Source organism: Myodes glareolus, chromosome 6 (assembly GCF_982192425.1).
Source record: "Myodes glareolus chromosome 6, mMyoGla1.1, whole genome shotgun sequence".
Lineage (NCBI taxonomy): Eukaryota > Metazoa > Chordata > Mammalia > Rodentia > Cricetidae > Myodes > Myodes glareolus.
Window position 1 is genome coordinate 6127721 of NC_142031.1, and position 17201 is coordinate 6144921.

At 50.7% G+C, this 17201-nt stretch overlaps 1 long non-coding RNA gene across 1 annotated transcript in view; it reads right to left on the reverse strand.

The window, feature by feature from the left end:
- LOC146894069 (uncharacterized) overlaps positions 1-17201 on the reverse strand; it is a 31721-nt gene extending 14520 nt beyond the window's left edge. Inside the window, exons 1-3 of the long non-coding RNA XR_015001980.1 lie at positions 17114-17201; positions 16154-16246; positions 15061-15260 (exon numbers count right to left, since the gene is read on the reverse strand). This is a non-coding gene — a long non-coding RNA (uncharacterized LOC146894069). The remainder of the gene's footprint in view (positions 1-15060; positions 15261-16153; positions 16247-17113) is intronic.

Below are 17201 nucleotides of genomic sequence, written 5' to 3' on the forward strand. Positions count from 1 at the left end.
CATTCCATAATCTCCCTGCTGCTAAGCCAGGATCTGGGCCTGATAGTTATCCTTTGGCCCAGACAGATGATGGCAGGAGACACTTGCTGGCACTGATGTTTCTCCGAAGCAGGGGAGTAGCTGGTAGTGGTGTGATGTCAAGATTTTCTGGGTGGAGCCTGAAGAAGGGCCTCTGTTCTCCTTCAACAACATTGTTCTGTGGTAAGGACACACGGCATGCGAAAATGTCCAGGCATTCATTAAAACCTCGATCCAGGGGGCTGGAGAGATGGCTCAGTGGTTAAGAGCATTGCCTGCTCTTCCAAAGGTCCTGAGTTCAATTCCCAGCAACCACATGGTGGCTCACAACCATCTGAACTGATATCTGATGCCCTCTTCTGGCCTGCAGACAGACACACAGACAAAATATTGTGTACATAATAAATAAATAAATAAAATATTTTTAAAAAAATAAATAAATAAAACCTCGATCCTTTCCGGGAGGAGACAGCTCATTATATTCACAGACTAAGAATTAGACACTGAGCCAGGTGTGGTGGCAAACTCCTTTAATCCCAGTGCTCGGGAGGCGGAGGCAGGGGGATCTCTCTGAGCTCAGGGACAGCCTGATCTACATGGCAAGTTCCAGGCCAATCAGGGCTACACAGTGAGGCCCTGTCTCAAAACAACAAAGAATTAGACATTGAAGGTTAGAAGCTAGGTTAGCCAGTAAATTCTTTCCATGTAAAATGAGGACCCAAGCTAGTCTAATTGGTGAGTCCCAGGCCAATGAGAAATCCTGTGTCAAAAACCTAGGTGGACAGCATCTGAGGAAGGACAGTGAGGTCACCTTCTGCCCTCCTGCACATGCACACATAGTTGCACACGCAGACAGACACCTGTGACGTTAAACAAGAGTTAGCATCCCGAAGGCCTACCCTCACAATCCAGACAGCGTGTTCAGGGTGGCAGAGACGCTCCTCTGGCCAGTCCCTTCTGCATTCTGAGGAAATCAATGTCCTCGAGAAGTAGGGCAGGAATAAATCTGGCCCCACACTGCGCCCCATTGGCTGTGGCTCCCATGGGGGGGTGCTCTTTCACCGGGTCCAGTGGGAAGGCGCTGAGCAGAGCTGCGTGAGCAAGACTCCTGTGCTCCATGGAGACAGGACCCATAAAAGTGTCTTCTCCCATTTTCAAGGTAAACAAATGGCATTGCCACCAGGAAACAGAAACGCCGAGAACCAGGAAAAAACTGCCCAGGCAGTAATTCTTTTCAGTTTCCAACTTCATTATGTTCGTTCACCAAAGTCAGTGGACAAAAAAGAAAAAACACCACAATCCCAGGCTTCTCAAAGGCCTGTGAGCATAGAGGGACATATTTTACAGCAGCGGATGTGAGGTCATTAATCTGAGGGCTCCCATTGCCTTCAATATGTTTTCCTTTCTCTTGCACAGGCAGATCAGGTGATGTGGGCCTTGAATCCTGTGTTACCAGGGCTGCTGGTCTAACATCCACCATGATGACTGAGGAAGGGCCACGAGCGTGGTAACTAGCATTTTCCCAAAGTGAAGCCCCTCAAGGGGATGGCTATGCTAAGTCCCTTCACTTTGGACATGTTTGGGAAATGTCACAGCGCGTGTGTACAATTGCATATGTTAGTTAAAACATTTCCCCAGGCTTGGGTCAGTGAGACGGTTCAGCAGGTTAACATGCTTGCCCCCAAGCTTAGGGTCCTAAGTTCAACACTTGGGCCCTGGAGAGCGGAAGGAAAGCACTTGTGCCTGCAAGGTGTCCTCCAACCTCCGTGTATGCACGGTGACATGTACACACACGTGCACACATGCTCATACACGCACACACACATACACAGAGTACACAAGAGAGTAGGAGGGAGCTGGCGTCTCAGATAATTTGATGAGAAACATGAATGTCGAATCACAGGAGGTATCAAGGGCTCCACGTCTGTGACTTTCCTAGCGTTGTCAGGGAGTGGTCTTAGGGAGTACTAAGCCTTCAACAGCAAGGCCAGCTGGACTTCAGGTGACCTGTCACTAAGAAAAAATCAGGCTTAGCCAGGCAGTGGTGGCGCACGCCTTTAATCCTAGCAGTTGGGAGGCAGAGGCAGTAAGATCTTTTGAGTTTGAGACCAGCCTGGTCTACAGAGTTCCAGGACAGCCAACAGCCAAGGGTACAAAGAGAAACCCTGTCTCTAAAAACAAAACAAAACAAAACAAAAAAAAGAATGAGGGCCACATTTAGGAAAATGTGTTTGTTTTGGTCAACACACTGAGTGCATGAGGCTATCGCACGTGGTTAGAGCACGGAGGAGACGGTGTGTGCCTTCACCGCTATTTCTTTTTCCTGGTGTCGGATGGACCTCAGGACTTAATCTATACTCCCAGCCACTACCAATACATTTATGGGTTTGTTTTTCTGAGGCAGGGTTTCTCTGTGTAGCCTTGGATGTCCTGGAACTCGCTCTCTGTAGACCAGGCTGGCCTGGAACTCACAGAGATCCTCCTGTCTCTGCCTCCCAGGTGCTGGGATTAAAGGTGTGCACCACCACCCAGCTAACAAATGTTTTAAACTAAGTTTTGTAATTTTGCTTCTGACATCTGCATTAAGACTTGCAGCGCTCTGTCTTATTTTTTTGATAAACACTCTGGATATCCAAAAGCCCTTGGGACATCTGTAGTTTGAAGTCTTGCTCCTGGAGGGCTAAGTGGGCAGTGACTATTCTGACACAGTGAAGTCATCGCCTCGGGTGCCCACACAGGAGTGGGCTGCCGAGCGGTTGTTCTGCTCAAGCTTTTCCAGACGATTCCATATTGGTCGTGCTAGTTTATGTTCACACTAGACACCTGGCTGGGCCGCTTGCACAGACGGCTACAGCGACGTGGCAAGGAGGTAAGTGTGCTTGTCTCAGGTAGAGGAGTAAAAGGTCACACCGAGATTCGCGGGGCTTCGTCCGTCCGTGTTCCATCACTGCGGCACAGCACCTGAGCCAACCAGCTGCGAACGATAGAAGTTTGCTTTAGTTAACAGTTTCGGGGCTTTCAACTTGGTTGGCTCTGTTGTTTGGTGGCTGTGGCCAGGTGGCTCATCATGATGGGAGTAGGTGGCCATGAGACTGCTCTCATCATGGTAGCCGAGAAGCCACAGAGGCACACGAGAAGAGGTTGAGGGACCAGTACCTTTCCAATGGGACTGAAGAGAGGGCTCCCTGGTTTAGAGTATTTACTGTTCTTATAAAGGACCAGGTTCAGTTCCCAGTACCCACAAGGCAGCTTACATCCTTCTATAACTCCAGTCCCAGGGGATCCCTCTTCTGGCCTCTGCAGAAACATATGTGTGGTGTACATAGATACATGTGGACTAAACATTCATATACAAAATAAACTGTTTGGACTGGAGAGATGGCTCAGAGGTTAAGAAAACTGCCTTCTCTTCTAGAGGTCCTGAGTTCAATTCCCAGGAACCACATGGTGGTTCACAACCATCTATGATGAGATCTGGTGCCGTCTTCTGGCCTGCAGGGATACAGGCAGGAAGAATGCTGCATATATAATTAATAAATGAATCTTTAAAAAACAAATAAATAAACTGTTTGAAAATATATTTTTATAATTTATCTTTATTTTAAGTGCATTGGTATTTTGCCTTCATATGTGTCTGCATGAGGGTGTCAGTCCCCCTAGAACTGGAGTAACAGACAGTTGTGAGCTGTCGTGTGGGTGCTGGGAACTGAACCCGGGTCCTCTGGAAGAACAGTCAGTGCTCTCAACCACTAAGCCATCTCTCCAGCCCCTCTAAGCACATCAGTCCATATCTCCTTCTCTAGCACAACAGCAGTGGCTGGCACTCCTCCTACTGGCCTCCTCCTCAGGAGCTTTCACGGCCTAAACGGTCCACATTCAGAGCAAAGCCTGTAACACACAGGCTTCCGGGGGAACATTCCAGATTCAAGCTAAAGCACAGCCAATGTGACGGGCAACTATTCCATGAGATCATCCGACAGCCCCTCCTGTGAGTGTCTCCATTGCTCACAAGGATATGATGCGCCTCATTGCCATGGCCAGAGCAAGCACACACCCTCACACCCACATCCGGTCCCCACAAAAGGGAGTGAGAAGGGGCTGAGGAGAAGGCTCAGCAGATAAAATACTTGCTGAGCAAGCTTGGGGACTAGGCTGGGAGGCTAGCCAGCACCCACCTAAATGCTGAGCAAGCTTGGGGACTAGGCTGGGAGGCTAGCCAGCACCCACCTAAATGCTGGGCTGGTACGGAGAGGCCCATCTGCAATCCCAAAACACAAGAGGCGGAGACAGGACCCCTGAGGGAAGCGGGAGAGTTAGACTGGTCAAATCAACATGTTCTGCACTCTCGCGAGAAACTTTACCTTTGATATGTTAGGCAGAAATTGACAAAGAAGATATACACACAATCACACACATACACAGAAAGATACACACGCAATCACACTCATACACAAGGAGATACACACACCATCACACACACACAGGGAGATACACACATAATCACACTCTCACACAGGGAGATACACACGCAATCACACTCATACACAGAGAGATACACACACAATCACACTCACATACAGGGAGATACACATGCAATCACACTCACACAGGGAGATACACACACAATCACATTCATACACAGGGAGGGAGGGACGGAGGGAGGGAGGGATGGAGGAGGGAGGGAGAGAGGGAAAAGCAGGGGCCAGCAGCTCCCCTGAAGGGACCACATCACACCACTCTAGTCAGACCCAGAGACCAAAGCTGAGAGCATGGCTGCCCCTGAGCCAGTCTGAGGGAGGCTGGGTAGCAGCTGTCAGTGTGTGGCCGGCCAAACACAGGAGGCTTCATTTCCAAAAGAAAGAAGGGAGGTGTTTGAGAAAAACCAACAGTGACCACCACAGACAGGAGGCAAGCCGGGGATGTCACCAGTGTGGTCCCCAGTCAAAGAAGCGGCAGGAAAAGAAACAAAGACACAACAGGAGACGTCATGGTAGAGGGAGACCCCAGGTGGAAGCTGCCCTGGGTTGATGCAGATGGAGAACTTGGCCTTGGGTAGGGGAAGGTTGGGGGAGAGGGAAAAAGAAGGGAAGTAGGGCTGCTCGGGGCAGGAGGAGTCTGCTGGACAGTTTCCTTCCCAAAATCAGACACTGAGCCTTCTGCCAGGCTGCATAGGAAGGGCTGAGTGAAGTTTGAGAGAGGGAGATGGTTTAGAAACAGTCCTTGTTGCCAGGGCAGACCAGACCCCAAAGATGGGAATGAGAGCCGGTAAAATTGGTGGCCATTGCATATGGTAGCCCCCATCCTGGCAACTGAAGTCTTCAATCCTGCGTGCAAAGCAAGCCCGGTGCAAGGTTTGTTCTCCTATCTCATGGTGGCTTTAAATTCCCCCTGACCCTCCTGGTTCTCATCCTGAGTTCTGGGTATTACCATCTTGCATTGCCATGCCTAGTTTAATGCCGAACCGGGAACCGAACCCGGGCTTCTTGCCTGATAGGCAAGCACTCTACCAGCTGAGCCACACCCCAGCCTACCCGTAGAGTTGAGGAAGCTGACAGTTGGGTGTCTCCGCTCAAAGTCCACATAAGGAAGAAAACAAATAACTAAAGAGGACACTTACACGGGAAGGACAACCGTTGTGACCTGTCTCCCAGAACCCGGCATGGCTTGTGCTCGCTCGCCATGACAGATCTGGGGACAGGACTGGGGAGCACCGATTTTCCATGAGGTCACTTTGGGCTGTTTTAATGACTTGACTTCATAGATGATCGCATGTATTTAAAAATAAAACCAACATTGATCACTGTGGGGGCAAAACAGGGATGTCTTGTTATGTTCAGAGAGATGTCACAAGGCGAACAGGAGCCAGCCTGACTGGGGAGGAGGGAAAGGTAGGTCCCCCGCTGTGGAAGCTCAGGAAAGACACTGTCACCAGGCTTGGGTCATTGGGAACTGGCGAGCATCATGGGGGAAGAGTTTTATGACCCGTAATAGTTTTCTGTAAACGAAAATTACTTGCCCTTGCTGGGTAATTTAGTTTTATCTGAGTTAATCCAGGAAAGTGTTACTCACATAAACTATGACATCCACAAGTCCATGAGGAAGTGTCACCGGAGACTTGAAGAGGCACTGTTGTCCTCTGAGTTCTGGGATGGCCGCCTGAGGCGGAGGGTGGCTGGAGGTTGCCCATGCTGTTTCCAGGTGAAGTTCATGGAACAACAATGGTAGCCTGGGATGCAGAAGTGTTCCCTCCCAGAGTTCATGATGCCGGGGACTCCATGTCCAATGAAAGCAAAGGTTCTCCACTTCTCTTGAGTAGACTTACTTCGTCCAGATGCCATGGTTTCAGCGACAGGGTAGCTACAACCCAAGCAAGGACATCCTCCCTTGATGAGATCTCAACCAGGCCTTTGGCAAATTTCTGCAATGCCCAGTAAAGGAGCCAGGAGGCTTCCACTGGACTTCATGTGAACCCAAAGTCCAGCCACATTCATGGCTATCCTGGGTAGCATGAGCAGCCATCACCGCCAAAAAAAAGGGCTCTGAGCAGCCAAAGGCTGCCTTTCTGAATCGCTGGAGAACAGAACTCAGCTGAGTGCTAGGGATGGGGCCCAGGGCCTTGTGTGGACCAGGACAGCTCTTGACAGCTGAACTCTATTCCTTGCCTTTCAGTGTGAGGGCCAGGCAAGGCGCTACCACTCCCAGCCCCTCACTGGAGGAGTCTAGACAAGCACCCCACAGCTGAACTACACCCCAGCCCCTCTCTGGGGGAGTCTAGACAAGCACCTCACTGCTGAGCCACACCCCAGCCTCCAACTGGCTGGGGGGTGGGGAGGACAAGACAAGAACCTTACAGCTGCATCATACCCCAGACCCTCATTGTAGGGAGGGCTAGGGAAGCGCCCTACAGCTGAGCTGGGCCCCCAACTCTGTCACAAGCAAGTCAAAGGTTTCTCCGCTTCTGCTCTTCGTCTGTGTCCTCCTCCAGGTCTTTGCTGATAGTGACTGCACAGTGTGTGTATAGTAACCTGAGTGTCCAACACACGCGCCCTGCAGTGACTGCACAGTGTGTGTATAGTAACCCGAGTGTCCAACACACGCGCCCTGCAGTGACTGCACAGTGTGTGTATAGTAACCCGAGTGTCCAACACACGCTCCCTGCAGTGACTGCACAGTATGTGTATAGTAACCCGAGTGTCCAACACACGCGCCCTGCAGTGACTGCACAGTGTGTGTATAGTAACCCGAGTGTCCAACACACGCGCCCTGCAGTGACTGCACAGTGTGTGTATAGTAACCCGAGTGTCCAACACACGCGCCCTGCAGTGACTGCACAGTGTGTGTATAGTAACCCGAGTGTCCAACACACGCTCCCTGCAGTGACTGCACAGTATGTGTATAGTAACCCGAGTGTCCAACACACGCGCCCTGCAGTGACTGCACAGTGTGTGTATAGTAACCCAAGTGTCCAACACACGCGCCCTGCAGTGACTGCACAGTGTGTGTATAGTAACCCGAGTGTCCAACACACGCGCCCTGCAGTGACTGCACAGTGTGTGTATAGTAACCCGAGTGTCCAACACACGCGCCCTGCAGTGACTGCACAGTGTGTGTATAGTAACCCGAGTGTCCAACACACGCTCCCTGCAGTGACTGCACAGTGTGTGTATAGTAACCCGAGTGTCCAACACACGCTCCCTTCAGTGTAGGGCTGTGTATCGGGGGACAGGAGCGACCTCCACCCTGCTATTGCGGCTAAAATAACCAGAGAAAAATCATGTTTTTGTTGGATAAAATGACACCCTAGCCCCACCCTGGCCCTTCATTCCTTGGGGACGGTTAAGCAGATTGCCTCAAGTCTCCGAGGAGAGAATGGAAAACATACATCAGCCGCAGGCTGTGAACCAAGCCGTCTGCCGGACATTAGTTCACTGGCTGCATTAGCTGTACAAATGACTCACGGACATCACAGAGCACATAGCATAGCCGGAGGACTGGCCTGCTGCCCAAGCTCGGCTGGGGTATAGCTCAGCTGTGGGGTGCTCGACTGTCCTTACAAAGAACCCAGGTTCGGTTCCCAGCACCTACAGTGTGCAGCTCACAACCACCAGGAACTCCAGCTGCAGAGATTGCTGCCACCCTCATCTGGCCTCCACAGGGATCTACACTCGTGTGGCGCACATCCAGATAAGCAGGCATCTATCTACACGTGCTGAAGTAACTGGGCATGGTGGCGTTAGGATCACAAGCGCATTCTTCTGCAGCACAGCTGGGACACTGGGCCCATCAAAATTAGGAACTCATATTTTCTAAGACTTTTTTATTTGCTTATTATATAGAGAGTCTTCTGTTTGCATGTATCCTGTACGCCCAGAGAGGGCACCAAATCTCATTACAGATAGATGGTTGTGAGCCACTATGAGGCTGCTGGGACTTGAACTCAGGACCTCTAGAAGAGCAGCAGTGCTCTTAACCTCTGAGCCATCTCTCCAGCCTGCAAAATTAGAAGGTCTTGTGCAACAGAGGACACTATCAAAAACATGAAGAGACGGGGGCTCCAAGGTTGAGAGCACATACCACTCTTCCAGAGGACCCCAGTTCAATTCCCAGCACACCATGTTGGGCAACTCACAACCGCCTGTAACTCCAGTTCCTGGGCCATCCAATTTCTCTACCTCTGAGGGCACCTGCACTCAACGCCCATACTTACACAGACACATACACATACTTTAAAATAATAAAAACAAACCTTTAATAAACCTTTCGGTTCTACTATTGCTGTGATGAACCACCATGACCAAAGCAAGTTGGGGAGGAAAGAGTTGATTTGGCTTACACTTCCACATCACTGTTCAACACTGAAGGAAGTCAGGACAGAAGCTCACACAGGGCAGGAGCCTGGAGGCAGGAGCTGATGCAGAGGCCATGGAGGGATGCTGCTTGCTGGTTTGAACTCATGACTTGCTCAGCCTGCTTTCTTATAGAACCCAGGACCACCAGCCCAGGGATGGCACCACCTACAATGGGCTGGGCCTCCCCCATAGATCACTGATTAAGAAAATGTCTTGTCTACAGCCAATCTTATAGAGGTGTTTTGTTTTGTTTTGTTTTTTAAGACAGGGTTTCTCTGTGTAGCTCTGACTATCCAGGACCTCCTTCTGTAGAGCAGGCTGGCCTCAGACTCACAGAGATTCTCCTGCTTCTGCCTCCTGAGTGCTGGGATTAAAGGCGTGCACCACTACTTGGCTCTGGAGTTCTTTTCTCAATTGAGATTCCCTCCTCTCAGATAACTTTAATGGTGCCAAGCTGACATAAATGTCTCCAACAGTCTTTTAATCAGTAGAGAGTGAAGAAATAAGCCATTGTACAGGAAGGGAAAAATTACAAAAATGCCCCAACAAGACTCCATACTACAAAACATGGTGCAGCTCAGTCACGACACACAGCGGACTGGGGGTGGCTCGGGGCTGGAGCACTGGCTGCTCTTCCGAAAGGTTCGGTTCCCAGCACCCACACAGTGGCTCACAACCACCCATAGCTCCAGCTGCAAGGGATCTGGTGCCCTCTTCTGACCTCCCTGGGCACCAAGCAGAGTAGTGCACATTCACGCCTTCCGGCAAAACAAACAGTCAGACACATAAATTAATTACAAAACATTTTTGAAAAGACACACAGTGTTGGGGGCTTGAGTTGGTCTACAGAACACTGGCCTGCCTTGGCAGAGCCCTGGATTTGAACACTGGCCTGCCTTGGCAGAGCCCTGGATTTGAACACTGGCCTGCCTTGGCAGAGCCCTGGATTTGAACACTGGCCTGTCTTGGCAGAGCCCTGGGTTCGATTCCTAGCAGAGCTCAGGCCTGCAGCACAGACCTGCAGGGCCAGCCCTCAGGAGGTGGAGCAAGGTTAGAAGTCAAGGTCATCCTTAGCTGCAAAAGTTTGAGGCTAGCCTTGGCTATGCGAGGCCATCTCCACAAAGACACGCATCACAAAGGATAAACGTGTAAAGATACGAAAAGTGCAAAAAAGAAATCCCAAATATTATTTTAAAAAGTGGCTACTTTGGAGTGGCTTTGAGTTCATTCCAATAAACTGATTTAAGCAAATAGGTATAAGCAAACATCTCACTAGCATGCAAACTTGCGTTCATATTTGATAAGTGACGAAAATTAGATGTATATAGAATTAAAACATTTTTGCATTTGCTGTCATACTGTTCTGAGTTTCTAAACGGCAGGCAGTGGGAGCGGGTGACAAACTGACACGCCTTTCAGCACTTAGTGTTTGACTGCTCTGTCTACCTACCATCCATCTATCATCTGTCTGTCTGTCTACCTATCCATCATCCATCCATCCATCCATCCAATAGCCATCATCATCCATCTATCACCTGTCTGTCTGTCTATCTGCCTATCTACTCACCCACCCACCCATCCATCTACCAATTTATCTCCCCATCCATCCATCATCTATCTATCTACCCACCTATCCAACCCACCCCATATCTATTAATCATCTGTCTATCTGTCTGTCTGTCTGTTGAAGCAGAGTCTCACTATGCAGTCCAGATTCTCAATCCTCCTGCCTCAGCCTCTCACCACACACAGCTTAGCTCTCTGATTTTAACCTTTCTGGACGCTTCTGCAGTCGGAGGGAAATTTCCCTTCCTGGAGCCTCTGTGCGTCCCCAGGTCTCTCCTGCCATCCCAGCTCAGCCTGTTCCCGTGTGACCTGGTGCCATCCACCCATCCACCCACACAAGACTGTCAGTTTTGCCACTTGAAGTCTGGCTAGGTTCATTGGCAAGGCCTCTGCAGTTGGAATTTTTATAAACGTGTTGTGTTCATAACTTCCGACTTGCCATGGCTTCACCCTCCTCCACAGGTCAGGTGGAAGCAAGCAGTTTACGAAGCTTTCCCCTCTTGCAAGTGGAAAATTGGCAGCCGGTGATTTAGGAGTGAGTCGGAAAGTCTGGGCCCCGCTGGCAGCAATGCCCTTTGGAAGGTGGGGAATGTTTATGAGTTTTGTTTATAAATCAAAGGGAGTTGAGCTGTGTTCACAGGGCTCTGGGTCCCAGACCCCTTCTGACCTTCCAGCCTTCCAGCAAAGGGCAAGAGGTTCAGGGAAGGCTTGAATTCAGGGAGAGAGCAAAGCCTGGGCAAGGTCACCCTGATTCTGCCCTGACACTACACCTCCCAGAGTTCCTAGCATTATCCTTTCTAGAATGTTCTGAAATTCGAGATTAGCAGCTTGGCCTCTACAGTAGGGAGTGTGGAGACAGCCTGGTGCAGCCAGGATGGCTCTGAGCAGCTCTGCTTCACCCTAAGGACAACGCGGACCAGGTGGGGCCCAGGCACCCAGTTTCTCTGTACACTGGACTTCTCGGAACTGAAGAGCAAAAACCAGAGCTAAGTCATGTCAGGGTTCGCTCACCGACTCAGCCTGTGTCAAGAGTGTGCCCTTCTAGGCCACAGGAACACCAGGGCACACAAGTGGGACCGTGAGTTTCCAGTGCCCACCTTGGGCATCTCACACGCCCCTGTAACTCCAGTCCTAAAAGATCCAGTGCCTTCCGCAGGTCTCTTCAGCCTCCTGCAGGCACAGAGCCACATACACCCATTCAGGCGAACACACACAATGCCTTGATGACTGTTCTGTTGCTGGGAAGGACACCATGACCCAGGCAGCTCATAAAATAAAGCATTTAGTCGGGGCTTGCTTACCGTTTCGGAAGTTCAGTCCATTATCATTATGGCAGGGAGCAGAGCGGCGGAAACATGGTGCTGGAGGAGCAGCCGAGAGCTCTACACCTGATCCACAGGCGGCGGGAAGAGAGATTCTGGGCCTGGCATAGGCTTCTGAAACCTCAAAGCCCGTCCTCAGTGATACCTTCAACAAGGCCACCCCCCCCCCAAAGCCTTCCCAAACAGTGCCACTAACTGGGGACTAAGCATTCAAATAGATGAGCCTATGGGGGCCATTGTCTTTCAAACCATCACTCACACAAATGAATAAAGCCAGATCGGAGACAGGAATGAGAGCAGACAGGGCCCCGGAATCTACCCTCTTTTGGAATCTTGAAGAACCCAGCTCTTCACAACCTAGATGGTTCCAAGATTGACCACAGACTCAGGGCTGCTGGTGCCAACCAGAGAGGAGGTCTCTAAAGACAGAGTGGAGACTTGGGCACGCCAGGTCCCTTACCCTCTCCTAGGGATACCTTGTCTTTCGTGTCCCACTCATTAGGACAGGACAGGCTGAGGCCACAGCCAACCTAAGAAGCTCAGTGACTCCCTTCAGCCCTGCGGCGGCTGGGGATTCAGGCTGTTGCTGTCTTGCGGATCCTGCAGAGCCTTCAGCTGGGACTCCGTGACCTGTGAGTGACACTGCAGCCCCAAAGCTGTTGGCTTGGACTAAAGCACAAAAATGGATTTGGGGGTGTCCCTAGCAGCAGTTCAAAGCATTACATATGACACACAAGGACTACTGTAACCACGGCATGAACTCCTGCTAGGTCTTTACTCCCAAACACCTTGAACTGAGAGAATCCTTACTGTGGACCGGCAGAGGGCTCTGAGAACAGTGAAGCATTCCAGATGCTTCCATGACAAATGATCCTCAACACTTCTCAGTCGTGTACCAGTGTGTGTGTTCAGGCGTGCCCGTGTGGGGTCCAGAAGCCAGCGTCAGGCATCTTCCCTAGTTGATGTCCACCTTTTGCTTTGATGTCTGAAGTATCTGGGTTCCTAGGTTCCCATGGCTCCATGGGAATCTAGACACTTAAGATATTTGCTTATAAACTCAGAGGAGCTGATCACCCCTCTCTGCAGAAACGGGGCTCACAGAGTCACCTGTGAGGACTAGGTTGCCAGACAGACAGAGGTACCTGTGGGATTTAGCATTCCCTTCCTGAAGTTTGGGGAGCCCATCATAGATTCACAGACATATTCATGGCGGGGTGTCTGCTGGTGTGTGTCCTGCTACAGGGAAATGGGGTTGTTTAGTCCTTAGCTCCAACCTAAGGTGACACAGACCAGATGGGTGTCAAGTAGGGCAGAAGGGACAGAACTCAGGTTAAAGCAGGTTCCTTCCCAGCAGGCCCTCAGCAAAGAATCTAATTTCTATTGAAAGACAAAGTGTCTGCAATCCAGGAGAATCTGATCCACTGAGCTTGTTGGAGAAAGAGAGAGGAAGGAAGGAAGGAGGGAGGGAGGGAGGGAGGACAGAAGGAAAGGAAAGGAAAGGAAAGGAAAGGAAGGAAGGAAGGAAGGAAGGAAGGAAGGAAGGAAGGAAGGAAGGAAAAAAGAACGAAAGAAAGAAAGAAAGAAAGAAAGAAAGAAAGAAAGAAAGAAAGCTAAACGGAGTAAAATAAAATCTCTGTAAGTACAGCGTGGGCTGTGTTGGGCCCGCGGGGAAATTTCACCCAGCAGCAGACACAGTTTTGATCTGAGAACGGATTGTGGAACTCCAGAGGGAGGCTTCCAAGAAAGAGAGAAAACAGCCCCATTCAAGTTGGGTAAGTAATGAGGTTCTGCCTGTTGGCGACCTCGTACTGAGCCCCAGTGCAGTGCAGTGAAGTGATAAATGCACCCCAGAGGTGCAGTCACTGAAGGAGAAAACAGGGGGGACATCACGGCAGGAGGGAGGGCCCGGGGAAGATTTGTGGCTGTGGACTGTGGGAGGGTCCCCACCCACCTTGGCTAGTCAGGTTAAAAGAGTGCTTTGCATTCAGACTCTGACCGTGGAACAGTGCTGCAGTGGGCGGCAGAGCCGAGCAGTGCGGCTTCCGCACCATTTAAGTTCAGAAAGAGCAATTAGGAGTCAGGAAGCGAGGTGCTACATCGTGAAAATAAGAAATAACAGCCCAGACTGGCCCCGAAACGCCTCAGTTCTGTAGGGTCAGCTGCCCAGGGAGCCCTTCCCAGACAGGGGCTGTTAGACAGGCTCCCTGCAGGCTCTGGGACCCAGAAAGGATCCTTTCTGGGTCCCAGGAAACCTGGCCGTAAAGCACGACCCTGTTATTCTTCGCACGGCCCTGAGCACTGTTTTATTTTCGAAAGGCTGATTTCAATGCCGTTCAAGTTAATCTAGTCATAAAAAATGCACATGCCCACTTCAAGGTAGCCCCCTCAAAAAGGCCCCGAAGAACCGGAATTCAAAGCTGGGGAGGCAGCTCAAAGGTTAGACGCTCGCTGGGCAAAACCAAGAGCCCAGGCTCGACTCTCTGGCAGCCCCCCACCCAAAACGTCTAGTACCTATCACTGTGTTCCAGCTTGAGTAAGAGACTGTCTCAAAAAAAGATGGAAGCAACAGGAAGTTGATATTAAACCTGCATGTGCACACACACACACACCACATACAACACACACGGTCACTGAAAACACACTCCGAATGGAATCCACTCATGTGTGAGAAACCTTTACCCAAGATCCCAGACTCTTCACTGAGGCAACCAAGATATCCAGGCCAAATGACGGTGTCAGGGCGTGAATGGCTCCGCCCCTCAGAGTCCAGCTGCTGAGTCTTTGACCCTCAAGGCAATGGAGGCTGAAGTGGGGAGGGGAGGGCTTTTCCATGATAGTTGGGGTTTGGTCTATAAGCCTCTTTGAAGCCACAGCCTCTACAGGGGACAGGCCAGCCCCTACCAGTAGCTTGTCTGCAAACTTCTAATCCCCAGCTACCTGGACTCCACTTGCCCAAGGAAGTTTACAGACCTCAGGCTGCCAGACTCTGGGGCATCAGAGGGCGACAGGGATGGCATAGCCTTGATCCAGGTTATGGGTGCCTCCTAACTGCATATGTCCCTACTCCCCCACAACGTCAGGGTGGCATATGCCTTCTTCATGCAGCAGCCCGGGAATCAGGGCCAGCCTGGTTGCCAGCCTGTGCTGGGGAATGCTCACCAACCACATGCCATGGAAGGTCCTATCTCTGAGCCCCAGAAGGGGCATCCCCTGCTCCGGGGCCTGAACTCTCCTCAGAGTCCCTGCCACGCTGCTGGCTGTCTGTCTATCCATGGAGCTGATAATGCCTCCAGGTAGTTACTTACCCCAAAAGATCTCCTCAGTGTCTCACTGAATTCCAAGCCCCTAACCTTTCAGCGACAGCGACTCCTGCCTTCCTGGGGAAGCGAATTCTTTGTATTCTTCGTTGTCCAGCAGCAGGGGGCGCTCACCAGATCTTGGGGCCTCCAGAGCCATGGGCCAAAATAACCTTGTGTTCTTAATAACTCACTCACTCTTGGGAATTCTGTTATAGTAACAACAACAAGAAGAGATTAGGAAAGATGAGAATAGGTGACCCCAGCCAGCCGTATGGTCCCTGGGAAAATCAAATACAGGGCCGAGGTTTGCAGCGCAAAAAAACTAGGGCATCTGAAGCAGCAGTGGGTGGGATCCGGTGCTGCCAATCAGTCCCCGTCGGGCAGCATGTCGGGAATATTTCTGAGAACTAGATCTGCTGGGCATTGTGGAGTTTTTTTGGGACAAGGGACAAAGAAACAACACTAACAGGAAAGCTGCTGGGACAAGACTGGCAAGTGCTGAGGGAGCGGATGAGGTTGTGGGGGGAGCGCGTGGCTAGAAGGTGCAAGAGGGAAGGGTTGGGAGGAGGCATGCAGGGGTGCATGGCGCTCAGTCTAGACCCACCTGAGCCTGGACCAGAGTGGAACCAAGAAACCAAGATGGAGAGCGGGAAAGCCCAAAGATCACAGTCACTGCTGGAACTTCAGTGGAGAGGAGGAGAGAAGAAGGTTGGGGGTGAGGGTAGGGTAGGGTGGGGAGTGAAGGTAGGGTGGGGGTGGGTGTCAGGAAGACACGAAGACAGATAACCAGGGAATAAAGAGTCTATTAGAGTTATTAATCCAATGGGCGGACAGACAGAGAGGCAACAGCATGGGGTGGGGGTGGGGCGCTTTTGTTTTTGGAGGCTGGAAGAGGCTCACAGCAAGAGTCTGTTGTCAGGGTAAGTGTGTGGCATTTGTACCCCTGTATGCCCCATGCTGGTTCACTGCAGGTACATAGAGAATCGAAAGTTGATATGGTGTTTTGCCTTAATTGATTCTCACCTTTTGAAATTATTTTTAACTTGACTTATCTGTGCACGTGTGTGCACATGCATGATGTATGTGGGTGCATACATACCATGGCATGGTCAGAGGGCAGCTTCATGAAGTCAGTTCCTCATTTCTTCTTTACGTAGGTTCTGGAGATCCCACCCAGGTGACCAGGCTTGTGCTACAAACAGAGACATGTAAATGAGGAGGAAGGCCTCACTCCACCAGACGTGAAGACCTACCACAGAGCCATGCACACAGGAGAAGGGATGGGTGACATGGACCCCAAACACTTAGGAATTTCATCTATGACAGAACTGTCCCCTCAGTACCATGAAGAGAGAAGATCCTCTCCTTGGGTGACACTTAGCCAAGTGGATATGGGAGTGGGACACTTACCTCACACCAAGAATAAAACCTGTTCTAGTAAAGGGCACATCAAAGCGACCACGACATTGCTGGAAGATTACCCCGAAGATGTCCACAGCCCAGGGGAAAGGGAGGAGTTCTCTACCAGGACCCCAGGGCGATTCCCAAAACAGCATCAATTTCACTGCTAAGGACTCTGTCCTGAGACATGTGGACACTTATAAACAGCCAAGACAGACAGATGCCCAGCAGAAAGACAGACAGATGCTTGGCCAGGCATGCTACAGAGGAGATACTGAAACGGTGGTAAGCGTCAAGTGTTGGAGTCCACGGGTCACCTGGAAATGTCAATCAGGACTCTTGTCACTGTCTGTCACCTACCAGATGGTGGTGAGTGAGTGAGCAGTCCTCGCTGCCTTCAGAGGTGTTGATGAGTACGGCCTTCGGGGAGACTCGGACAAAGATGTCTGCTTGTAACATGAAAAGGCCGGGTCTGCTTGTTTGTGTTTCTGTCCTGCCCTATTCCCCAGGCTGTTTAGTCCCAGAGAAAATCATCCATACAGAGGACTCTGTAAGTTGTTAAGCTGATTGGCCCATTAGGTCAGGCTACTTATTAGCTAACATTCATATCTTGATTAACCCATTTTTTTGGATCTATTTTAGCCATGTGGCTCAGTACCTTTTTCAGTGGGGTAGCTCACATCCCGCTGCTTCGGTGATCTGGGCAGGAGTGGGAGAAATCAATTTACTCCTCCCCAGAATTTTCC